The sequence below is a fragment of the Alexandromys fortis genome, unplaced genomic scaffold (assembly GCF_014885135.2).
Source record: "Alexandromys fortis isolate MF-2015 unplaced genomic scaffold, M_Fortis_MF-2015_v1.1 scaffold_95, whole genome shotgun sequence".
NCBI lineage: Eukaryota > Metazoa > Chordata > Mammalia > Rodentia > Cricetidae > Alexandromys > Alexandromys fortis.
In genome coordinates this window covers 3,318,443-3,330,393 of record NW_026067990.1, presented here as the reverse complement: position 1 = coordinate 3,330,393, position 11,951 = coordinate 3,318,443, and positions in this window count along the sequence as shown.

Genomic DNA, 11,951 nt, shown 5'->3' with positions numbered 1-11,951 from the left:
CCTCCCTCCCCCCCCACCCCCAAGATCCCATTTTTTGCCCGGCAATCTTGTCTACTTTCCATAATCAGGAGGATAGCTATATGTTTCTCTTTGGGATCACCTTCTTATTTAGCTGGCAAAGTGTGATTTCTAATCAGAGTCTAGAAGCTGTCCAAATTAAGCACTGCTTAAGTATTTTCACGAGTCTGGTCTGTGTATTACAACTTATTTTGGAAGGAATGTGATTTGGGCAAGTGAATTGGAGTTTGGAAAAGTAACCGAAACCATGGCAAACAAATCTGGGCGTTGACAACAACTTTGTAAAGAGACAACATATTCAGGAGATGAATAGAAAATGCTGTTTCTCAAAATAGAATTTGAATATTTTCTTGTTTTAAAAAATTAAGAAAGCAAACTGTTCCTAATGTGTGAGAAGAAATGTTCCAGGGTATAATTATTGTGCCGAAGATTTCCCTTGCACCTGTAGATCTTACTTAGATTGTACCAAGAGCCTAGGCTCTAGGGCCACAGAAATACAAACGAGGTCATTATGTACTTGATACATTTTTATTGTAGGTCTACTACAGGCTGGCACTCTTCAATCCTTCTAGTGACCACAGAGGACTAAACAAAGTCCTAATCCTCATGGTACGTGTACTACTCTGGGGGACAGGAATAACAGTCACCAGTAAAGAAGTCCAAGCAGCCTAGGAGGTGGAGCGTGATGGGAGTTGGTGTTTTTGAGTGCTTAGGACAAGCTTCTCTGAGGTGATGCTGAAGCATAAATCTAAAGTACAGGAATCATCATCTTTTCTTGTTAATGATTTTTGCTTTTCATTCTGACCCTGGAGGTCTGAGAGATTATAGGTAGAGAATAGATTCCCAAGCAAGGGTTGAGACTAGCGAGGCACCTGGTATAACTACTGAAGGCCCTGCAAGTGTAATCCTCAATTAGATAGCTTAAAAAAATATAGTTAAGTTTGATGTGCTCAGAAGACAAAGCTTAGTGTTTAAATCACTATGATCTTCTAGTGGTCAGAGATCTAGCCACATATTTGCTTGGGTTTTGTTTATAATCATCCAGCAGGGCTTTTTAATGACCCTGAGAATGTGTCTTCTTCAACTTTTTGCTCTAAGTACCTTCCTTGCCTTGCCCTGGTCCCAGTTTTGTCCTGGACTGGCATTTAAGTACTTTCTGGTAAATCTCTAAGAATTAAACATTAAAGCCTAATTCCTCACTAACTACCAACCAGCTCACCATTCACCATGTCCACCCTTCCCTCCTTCTCCTCCTTCCCTTCTTTCTTCAAAGTTTTATGTTTCTTAGGCTTGTCCCAGTGTTGCTAAGTTGTTGAGAATGAACTTGAATTTCTGAGGGTTCTACCTCCATCACTACACACATAATATCAAGATTACAGACATGCACAGATGTGCGTGGTTTTATTCTTTGGTGCTGGAAATGAATCCCAGGACTTCCTAAACCCTATTTAAGCACTCTACCAACTGAGCTACATCCCTAGACCTTGCTCACCATTTTAAATTTATTTTTGGGTGGCAAATGAAGAGTTTTACTGAGTTCACTTACAGGAGAATGGGTGAGGAGTTACTTATAGGAGCAGAGACCTCTCAAAGACAACTACATCACCAAAGCCCACCCCAGCCCACAAAGCAGGAAACCTGGAGCACACTGCACAGCCTGCAGACAGCTCAACAGGGTGGAGAGTGTCCTTTCCAGGTGCCTCAGTTGTCCTAAACCTTTTTGCAGGCAGCTCTGCTGGTTTCTGCTTCTTGCAGGCAGCTGGTCTGGTCTGAGAGAGGCTTCTTTGCTGTTCGGCTTTGTTTACTCTGGCAGGACAGAGCCTTGTGACTGTTGAGTTTCAGGGGTTTCCTATAGCTATTTTTGAGTTGTTTATTTTTGGTTCTGTGTTATGATAGGAGAAGCAAATCTAGAGGTCGACTAGACCTAGGTTTGTGCTTGAAAATAATAAACAGTTGCTATCAGTATGAGTTGGCCACTTTATTAATTTCACTGAAAGTCAACTTTGTCATTGCTGGGTTCAATTTCCCATACAACTGAAATCTGCTTAACACAGAACAATCTCAGTCAAGAGCTGTCTTGTTTCTTACATAGGACTTCTTAAGCACCAACTAGGATTGAACATGTTTTTAATGTGGAGAAAAGAGACATGTCTCAGTTTCCTTAGCCTTTACAGGGCTCTGCACAGATGTTTGTGGAATTAATTGTAGTATTTGAGGAAGTCGTCTTTGAAAGGAATTTTAAAAAATTGAACTGATTATGTATGACATTTTTTCACAGTTTGGCACAGTCGCCTGAGATTGTTTCTGTCAAGGCTCTCTGGAGAGCACTCACTGAAATGATGTGGTTTGGATCTGTGACAAGCAGGCTTCTGTTGGTTAATTCTGACCTGAAATAGCTCTACAAAAGAGGCATGCCTGCTACTAAATACATACAGCTAATGACATATAGCTCTTACAGCCTTTATTTTTGCTTAAAATGTAAGATTTACTTTTTTTCTTTCAGAGCCTAGTACAAAATATCCTTACTCTGTAGATTTTATCAGGAGCCCTGCTAAATTAGGGAAGAAGTCTTGTTCAAATTTCACAGCTTTATGCTTTCTCCAAAACCTCCAAAATTGGCACAACTGACCAAATGGAGTGAAAAAAGTAGTATTAATCACTAGAAGAGATTAAAGTCTTATCATTTCTCACAGAGGCAGAAAAAGGCTTAGATTATTATAAAAATCATTTTTTATAAGTAAGACTTTAGTTCACATTAAAAGTAGTTCATTGGCGTGTCTGTACTGTTGTATTTGAAGAACAAAATCTAGCACAAATTGATGACTCTTTGTTAAACGTAAGTGGGACTCAATGGATAAAGATTAAGCACAGAGAAATGCTCAACAACCCACATATGGCTTGTAAACCTACCCCCAATCCTTAGTAGGTATTGTTTAACTTAGCCTATGTCTGTGGAGAAGTGACTTGACAACTGGATGTGTCTGTAATCATGGCTGCTTGAGAGTGAAGCTGAAGCAAGAGCATCTTGAGTTTGAGGGCCAGCATGGGCTACCCAGGGAGATTCTGTTTCAAAATAAAAAAAAAAAAACAACAACAAACTGTACTAAGTGGTTATAAAAAGCAAAGAAGACATGGAGTAGGTAAAGGGTGAGGAGGATGGGTAGATGTGGGAAGAGTTAGGAAGAGGAGTGGGGAGTGAATATGAGCAAAATACATTGTACAAAATTCTCAAAGGATTAATAAAATATTAACAAAACAGAAAAAGAAGGTGCAGATTAATTGTACCTCATAATTTGACTGTGGGCCATAAATATTATGTAAGTAAACTATTAAACAATACAGGAATGTTAGTCCTAGTACTCAATAAATTTTTGATTATTGGCATGATCATCACTACAGCAACCTTGTGACCCATGTAGCATAGGTGGGATCAAACTCATTTTGTATTTTAATAGTAAAGAAAAAGGCTTGAAGGAATTAGGTGACTTGTCTAAACAAGTGGAGCTTATTGTTAGCGAAATCAGAGAGAAGGGATCCTTTTTCACTCCCTGCCAAGCCATGTTCTCAGCAAACTATAGTCAGCTTACATGTTACCAATGAATACATGTATTATTAGATCACTTACCCAATGCCACTGTAGGCACTAAAATGGGTATCACTGAACCACATAATATTTGCATCCTGGCCTCAAAGAGTTTTTATCTCAGTAAAAAGAAACTTGTCTTTATAGGGTGTAGTTCTGGCATTGCCTAGGAGACTTGGAGAATGAATGTCAAGCAAGTAGACACACGCAGAGTCATGAAGGTCTGGTATTGGTTTGGCCACGGATACCCTGCTAATATTTCCTCCTTTGTCCTTCTGCTGTTACCCTGTCTATCATACTGATTTTGTCTGTGGTGGTAGTGAAGAGAAGGGCACATGGTCAAAAATGAGTGCATAGTCCATATTCTCTTTGCTGGCTGTGTGCCCTGATATAATGCTCTATTTCTGTGGAGGAATGGGCTCATTTCTTTTATTAAAAGGTCTTCAGTTACCAAGCCATCTATCTAAGAGGCTATATTCTCCTAAAGGTGTGCCACCTTCTTCTTTGAACAACTTTCTATCTGATTGGTGGCACCAGTGATTTGGGTCTCAGAGTAAGCAAAACAGGTCTCCAAATGAGCATGTGCATTGAGGCTTCTAAAAGTTGTTTACCCTGGGTGTAAACAAACTTGCTGGCTTAACAAAGTGTAGAAGTCTTTGTGATTCTGGAGGACAAGCCTGTATTCTTTGCTAGTAAGGAAAGGGATGCTGCAGCTGAAGGTTAAAACATAAGAAAGTTCCCATAATAATATCCAGAGTCTAAAAAAATTTTGACCCCTGATTTTATATTAATGTTAGATATTTGGAGGAAGCGTTGTTAAAATTGTGCTCTGAGTTTCAATGAAATAGATCTTCACCTATATGAGTCTGTACAATGATCTGTAAAGTGCAGCTGTTGGGATAATGGGGTGTTGCAATAATTTGAATGACCCAGTCTTCTGCAGTAGAGAATTATCCATACACCACTGAGGTTCTGCAGATTGTGTTGAGCAAGAACTTTATAATTCGTTGTACAGAAATATGGGCCTACACCTTCTGATCAATTCTCAGAGTCTTTAAATCATTTTTTTTATTAATTATGCTTGGCTATAATGCTTTTTAAAGGAAACTTCCCTAAGCCATGTCCATAGTCACTGCATATCCTTGAAGGGTTTTAAGATAGGGTGGGAGACACGGTCAGATTTGGGGGTTGGAATATTTGTTTTGCCTGTTGAGCCTATCTCCCAGGAGGGATATTTGAGTATTCAGTAACGTATGTAAGAATTCTTGACAAATGATTGTTACTCAAAAGATTTTCATTGTTTGATTCAGGCATTTAGGCAGACAGAGAAGGAGAGAGAAAGAGGGGGGGAGAGAAGAGAGAGAGAAAGAGAGGGAGAGAGGGTGGGGGAGAGAGCTAAACCTGAGCATGGGCTTTTGAAACCTCAAAGCCCACTCCTAGTGACACACTTCTTTCAACAACCATACCTTCTAATCCTTCTCAAATAATGCCACTGCGTAATGACTAAGCATTCAAATGTATGAGCCTATGTGGGCCATTCTTATTCAAATGATCACACCAGCATAAAGTCAAATGCCTTTAATCCCAGCACTAGGGAGGCAATGGCAGGGGATCTCTCTGAGAGTTTGAGGTTAGCCTGGTGTATATAGTGAGTTCCATGATAACCAGGACTATGTAGAGGCACACTATTTCATCTCCCCCTCCTCTAAAAGAAAAAGAACAGAAATATGTTATGTAGCTCTAACCAGCCTTGAAATCACTCTATAGACCAGGCTGGCCTCAAACTTCTAAAAATACTCCTGTTTCTTAAGTTCTGAGGTTACATGTGTGTGCCACCATACCTTATCAACTTAGTTGGCTTTTTCCAGCTCAGAGGAGCCATTTCTCATCTCTGAGATAGTCCTTCAACTATAGAATGTAGATGACTTTGTATTTAAATAGTTTCTTTATTCATATTTTCTTTATGGCTGTTTCTTCTTTCTTATCTTGCCCATAGCTGGTTGATTTCACAGGGATTTACTATTTTTCATCAGAAACAATATCCATTTGATTCTGGAGATGCATTTCCATGCATAATTTAAATATATGGTAATATTCTCTGAAAGCATGTAATTATACTGAGTGATCTCCAGAAAGAGCGTGATGAGAAGAGAGACTCCACTTTACCAGCCTGTTGTGGATTTTGTTTGTGTTTTGTGTGTGCATGTGTGTGAGTGAACATGTGTATATAAACATGTATGTGCATGAAGGTTTGAAGTCAACATTGGGTGTCTTTTTTTAGTAATTCTCTATCTTGGTAGTCCAGATGGGGATACCTTATCTCTGCCTCCTGAGCACTGGGATTACAGATGTGTTGCATACCTTCATTTACATGGGTGCTGGGATTCTTCATGCTTGTATGGCAAACGCTGTACTAATTCATCTCTCCATCCCTTGTTTCCAGCCCCTTCTATTTTGTTCAGTTACTCTTTATTTTTGAGGAGCACGGGGCCTTGACAAAAGAGGACATAGTCCATATTCTATACTACCAAAATTAATATAAAGGAATAATGCAATACCTATCAAAATTGTCATGTCACATTTCACAGGTTTAGAAAAAAATGCAGGAGACACCAAACACCATGAATAGTCACAATGACCCTAAGGAGGAAGAATGATGCTGGAGGTGTTATGACACTGAGCCTAAAGTTATAACATAGAGTTATAGTGATAAAGATAGCATATATTGGCATAAAAATAGACAGGAGGACAATGGAATAGAATAGAGGACCTGGAAATAAAATGGTAAAGCTATGCCAACTTAATTTTTAACAAAGAAAGCAAAAGCATACTTTGGGGAAAATGATAGCCTAGTGACAAATGATTCTGGAAAAATTGGATTTCTACCAACGGAAGAATAAAAATAGATTTATATCTTTCATGTTGCCAAAACAGATTTATTCATTAACCAATAAAAGCAACACATAGACAGAAGGACCTCCCACACCACTTTCACCTCATAAAAAAATCAGTTCAAGCCAGGCTTTAATCCCAACACTGGGGAGGCAGAGGCAGGCAGATCTCTGTAAGTTAGAGGCTAGTGTGGTCTACAGAACAAGTTCCAGGATAGGCTTCAAAGCTACACAGAGAGACATGTCTTGAACACCCCACTTCCCCCCAAAAATCAATTCAAAATGGTCCAAAGAAAGGCCCAACCCACAGTGAATTGAACATAAGCTGAGCAAGTCATGAGGAGCAAGCCAGTAAGCAGCATTTTTCACAGCCTCTGCATCATCTCTCATCTCCAGATTCCTGACCTGAGTTCCTTCTATCCAACTACCTTTCATGATGGACTGCAAGCTATTAGATAAAATGAATAAACCCTGCCTTCGCAAGTCAGTCTTCGTCAGAGTTTATCACAGCAACTGACAGCAAACCAGGACAGATGCCGTCTTAGAGGCTGATAGAAGACTTTCTGTATCTAAGATACCATCAAGGTGAGGAATTGGCTTCTCCTGAGAACAAAAGGATAAAAATGAAGCTTTGTTTCAGAAATGAGGTTGCAACAAGCATCCTGGTCTTTTTAGATCAAGGCCAGTGGTGAAGAGATTCCTTTCATTTCCAACTCTAGCCATTGTTTCAGCTTTTCAAATTTTGTAGTCTGCCTCCCAATAAACCCAACTTTAAGATTTTCCTTAGAGCTGACAACTTGCAAAACTAACTGTGCTCCTCATCGTTCATTCCTTCACAGTCACTGTTCGGTGGTGAGCATTTCCAATACATACTTAGAATGTACTGGAAACAGGAAATACCCTTACTGTCCTGCAACGTACGTGTTGCTTGACTGTGGGACCAGCAATAAACAGCTAAACAAAACAAAATTAAAATATACCTTACTAGAAGATGTGAAAAATACTGTGGGGAAAATAGGGTAAGGGTACTGTGTCTCTGCTGGGTATGGGAACAATTTACAATTTAAATAAAAAACTTTTTGCGAAAGGGAAGAGCCTTAAACAGATATTAGATGTAACTATGTGTAGACAGGCTTGAAAAGTGCAAAGCTGTCTGCATCCTTTTGTCTAACTTGGCCTGCTTGAAGGAACTTTTTTTTACTCTTTCATTCATACAGTCAATCAATATTTATTGAGTGCCTGCTTGGTTGAATGAATAAATGCTGATGATAATAATGATGGCTATTACAATGGAGTGCCTACTAAAGCATTATTTATATATGTGATCTCATTTAATCTTTGTAACAACCCAGCCATGTAGACTTATGTCCCCAAGTGAGCCACACTCTGGAGTGGAGGCAATGAGTGTAATTAAGGAAACCCTTCTTCATGCTGAACAGCTAATACTGGGAGAAGTGGCCCTGATGAAGAGTGCTGAGGTTCAGATCAGCGAGTTTCTTCCATTACCCTATTTCCACTGTGCTCATTGCCATTGCTTTGTGAGACGTCTTCAGTGGCTTTAGCAAAGCTCTCTTACCGGCTGCTGAGGTAGGCACACTGGTGTGGTTGGGCAAGCAAGTTTCATCCTTGAGGAACCCTGTATTAAACTCCTCAAGTTTGTAATGTGGCATTCAGTGTCCCCTCGTTACAGATAAACCATTAGCTTCCTTCCATATAGCCAGAGAGTAGAGAATAGGTGCAATATAGAGGTAGGTTGGAAACCTTAGGAAAGGAAGACCCCAACCTTCACATTGGTAGCTAAGAGAAAACCACAAGGAAGGAACATTGACAAATTAGAATTGTTAGCCAAGAAGAAAGGCATATGAAAGGCCCTTGACAACCTTCCAAGCCAGGCTGACCTCTGATCCATTAGCAGGTGGACCTAATTTGCCTGTCTTCCCTTCTCTTCCTTTTTCTCTTATGTCCTCTACCTCACTCCTTTCTTCCCTTTGGATTCTTTCTTCTTTTCATTCTCATTCCCTCCTCCCACTTCCTTTTTTCCCTTCCCGAAGTTCTGCAGCTTACTAAATATCTGACTTTTGCCAACATGGAGCCCCAGGCTGAGGTGATAATCTTCCTGTTGGAGAAATCAATGATAACCAGAGGTAAGCAATCAAGTTCTCACTTATTTATAGCTCTTCACTTCATGGTTTGTTTTCTAGCCCTAAAGGCATTGTCTCACCATCTCTGATATAGGAAAATAGTTGGTTGATAGCAATAACTTCTTAAATTCTAAGTTTTCTAATATCCAAACCTTCCTGCTTACCTATTTAGAATTATTCATTGGCTCTCCACTTGTATATATGTATGTAAACATGTGTGTATGTATGTTTGTATGTATATATGTATGTATGTATTATGTATACCAGGCTTGCCCTCAAACTTACTATGTACCCAAGCATGACCTTGACTTTCTGGTCCTCCTGCCTCTACCTCCCAAATGCTGGGATTACAGGCATGCGCTATTGTGCCCCACTTATTCAGTGCTGGGAATCAAATCCAGGGCTTCAAATATGCTAGACAAGCACTTTATGAACTAAACTGCATCCTTAGGCAAAGATAAACTTTTTGATGTAGTGTTTAAGTGTCTTCATGATTTGTCTGTGACTTATGTTGCCTTTCTTTCCTCTCAGTTAAGCAAGAAGACATTTTAGCTCTAATGTTACCTCTGTCAAGCAGCTTTCCTCCATGACCCTTCATGATTTGTGTTCTTGCCCATGTTGGCTTTTTAGAAATGCTGCTTTAATTACAGAGGGTCCTAACTATTTGCTTGTTTCTTTCTCCCTATCTCCTCCTCACCAGGCTTCTAGCTACTTTAGAACATCATTATTCATTTTCCATACCAACTATTCCATTTCTTCGGTCACTGCATGGGGTAACTTACCCTTCTTGTGTCCATTGACGTATCCAATCTCTTTCAAGTATACCTACTTTTATTTTCCCCTTCCTTATGTTGCTTTTCGATTTAGTTCATTTTAGTTCAAGCCACCGACTGGTCAATGAAGTAGTTTCTGGAACAAAGAACACGAAGAAGATGTAGCTGCTGTTTTGTTGGTCTTGTGGTGTCTGTGGAGGAAAAGTCTTCAGAAAGGCCTTTCAATCTTTACCAGGAGCAGTTCTGATTGTCTCTTTTACTCTTAGGATTCTTCTAGAGGCTTTTGTTTTGGTGGTGGGGTAAAGGGATTCCACTGCAGAAACCCAATTGTTTAGCTAGCACGGTTTCAAAGTATGACACACTGCGTTAAGCTCTATGAAAACGTTCTAGACAAAAGAGACATGAGGCTTGTGTTTGGCCGAAGCCTGTTTCCTTGCTAAGCCCCAGCCACTCTGTTTCTATGTGCAGGGAGTTGGGATGGAGGTAGGTATATGCCATTCCATCTGCTTGTTTCTCACCATCTCCTACTTGCTCTCTCACATTTTGATGCTGCCAATGCCCCTTTCCTTACTACTTCCCAGGTCTTCAACCTGTGTGGAAACAATATTTTTAGCTACTTCAAGGCACAGGAAGAGATGGTGTAGTGTGTCTCTTCTTGGAAGTAGGCCACTGGCTGTCTCTTCTGTATGGTCAGAGACTCCTGTGCTAACTTCTTTGTCAACCCTGGTCTGTGTAATGCTATGACCTGCTTCCTGGGGGGAAGGAATGTGACTTTCTTCATGTCAGGGCCTCTGTGTCCTCAGCACCTAGCAGTGGGTCTTGCAGAAAGCAGTTGCTTCTTCAGGTTAGAGGGCAGAGGGGATGGTGTGGGAGAGGGAAGAAGGGAGGCTAGTACGGAAAGTCTTGACCAACTGCACCCCAGCACAATGCCGAGGAGGTCACCTGGACCTGAAGAGTTGATGGCTTTGGCAAGGAAGCAGTTTTCACTTCCTGGAATTTAGCCTTTTCTATTTCTTGACCTGAGTCAAGAAGGGACAGCCTGTATTTCGAAAAGAAATCCAGAAGCTAGTTAGGAGTCATAATATTTCTCTTTCTAGTGAGTTTGTCATGATCCAAAGGGTTCCAGCAGAAACTTTAGGGAAAATTCACATGGGGAAATGGGCATTTCAGAGTCCACTGAATGCTTCGTCCATCATCCATCTACATGGGAGTTTATTTATTGCCCTCCACATTCTTCCTCTTCTACGAGGAGGGTCAGGACTCATGTTTGGATGTGCAGGCTTCTATGGAGAAAGACACATCTCAATTATGAGCAGTCACATGACAAGAAAATAGCTTATAGTTTTTTTTTAAATTCTGATTGGTTGACATAGATACATGCTGTGTATCTAGTATTTTTAAGCATCTTACAGTAATTCTAACAGGCAATGAAAGTGGGAAATACTAAAACATGGCAGCTTCTGCCAAATGAAGTACTTCTGCAGTAAGGGAAACACCATTCTGCCTAGTTTTCATACTATTTTCTTCAGTTGGGTCTTAATGATTATATTAATCTTGTGCATATCCACAAAGGTACAAGAAGAGTCACAAAGGACATAATTTTAGGCATTTATTCAATACACATAAGCCCTTCTCCTCTTCCTAGTCAACACATGACCACACAACATGCATGTTGGAACCAAAAAATAGTAGGATATCTCTGTTATTATCATTTCATATATTTTTAAAATTGGGCAAGACATGCTTCAGACCCTGGAACAGTTGAGTGAGCATCAGGCTCTTTGTCAGGATGAATCCTGTATCCACTGTATCCACTCACTGCTGTAGATGTGGGGCAGGGCAGGAGGAACAAACCTTTTTTTTTTCATACTGTCATTCTGTTAGAAATGAACTCATCTCAGCAAGATGGTTTCTTTCTTTTTTTTTTTTATTGTCCTGAAATTAAACTTCTCTGGTCTGGCTCTTCAACTTTTCTTAAATGTTTGGTTTAAAAATTGGGTGGATTGTCATTATTGCTCAACTTCTAGGTTATTACATATCGTATTCCAATCCTTTGCCCTGCTCGCAGCAAAACCCATTTTTCTTAGGATTTATCTCAAGCAATTAGAGGGTTGTGCCAGATCCCCAGAGAGATTGAACCTTTACGTTGGTCTTGCAGTCTGGTGACAATTCTCTCTGAGAAAGAAATGGGGACTGCACAGAGGCTGATGCACACTAATGACCAAATGAAAGAGAAGCACAGGCAAAGACACCTTGAAGCAGAAAACCGTCATATGAAGTTATTCAGAACACCCCAGTTTAGTTCACTGTGTTCATGCCTACTTCCCCCAGAGACACAAGGGATACACACTTGTATCATCTTTAGTAGAGATCTCAGTTGTTGAAATTGGAGAAATTAATGTATTCTCTTGAGCCCAAACACCTGTTCATCCTGTATCCCCTACCACGAATAATCAGTTCTTCTCATGATTATGATAGCCCTGTTGAGAAAATTGCCCATCTTCTTATTATAATTTTTATGCATACTCAAAATGAATATTTAAAC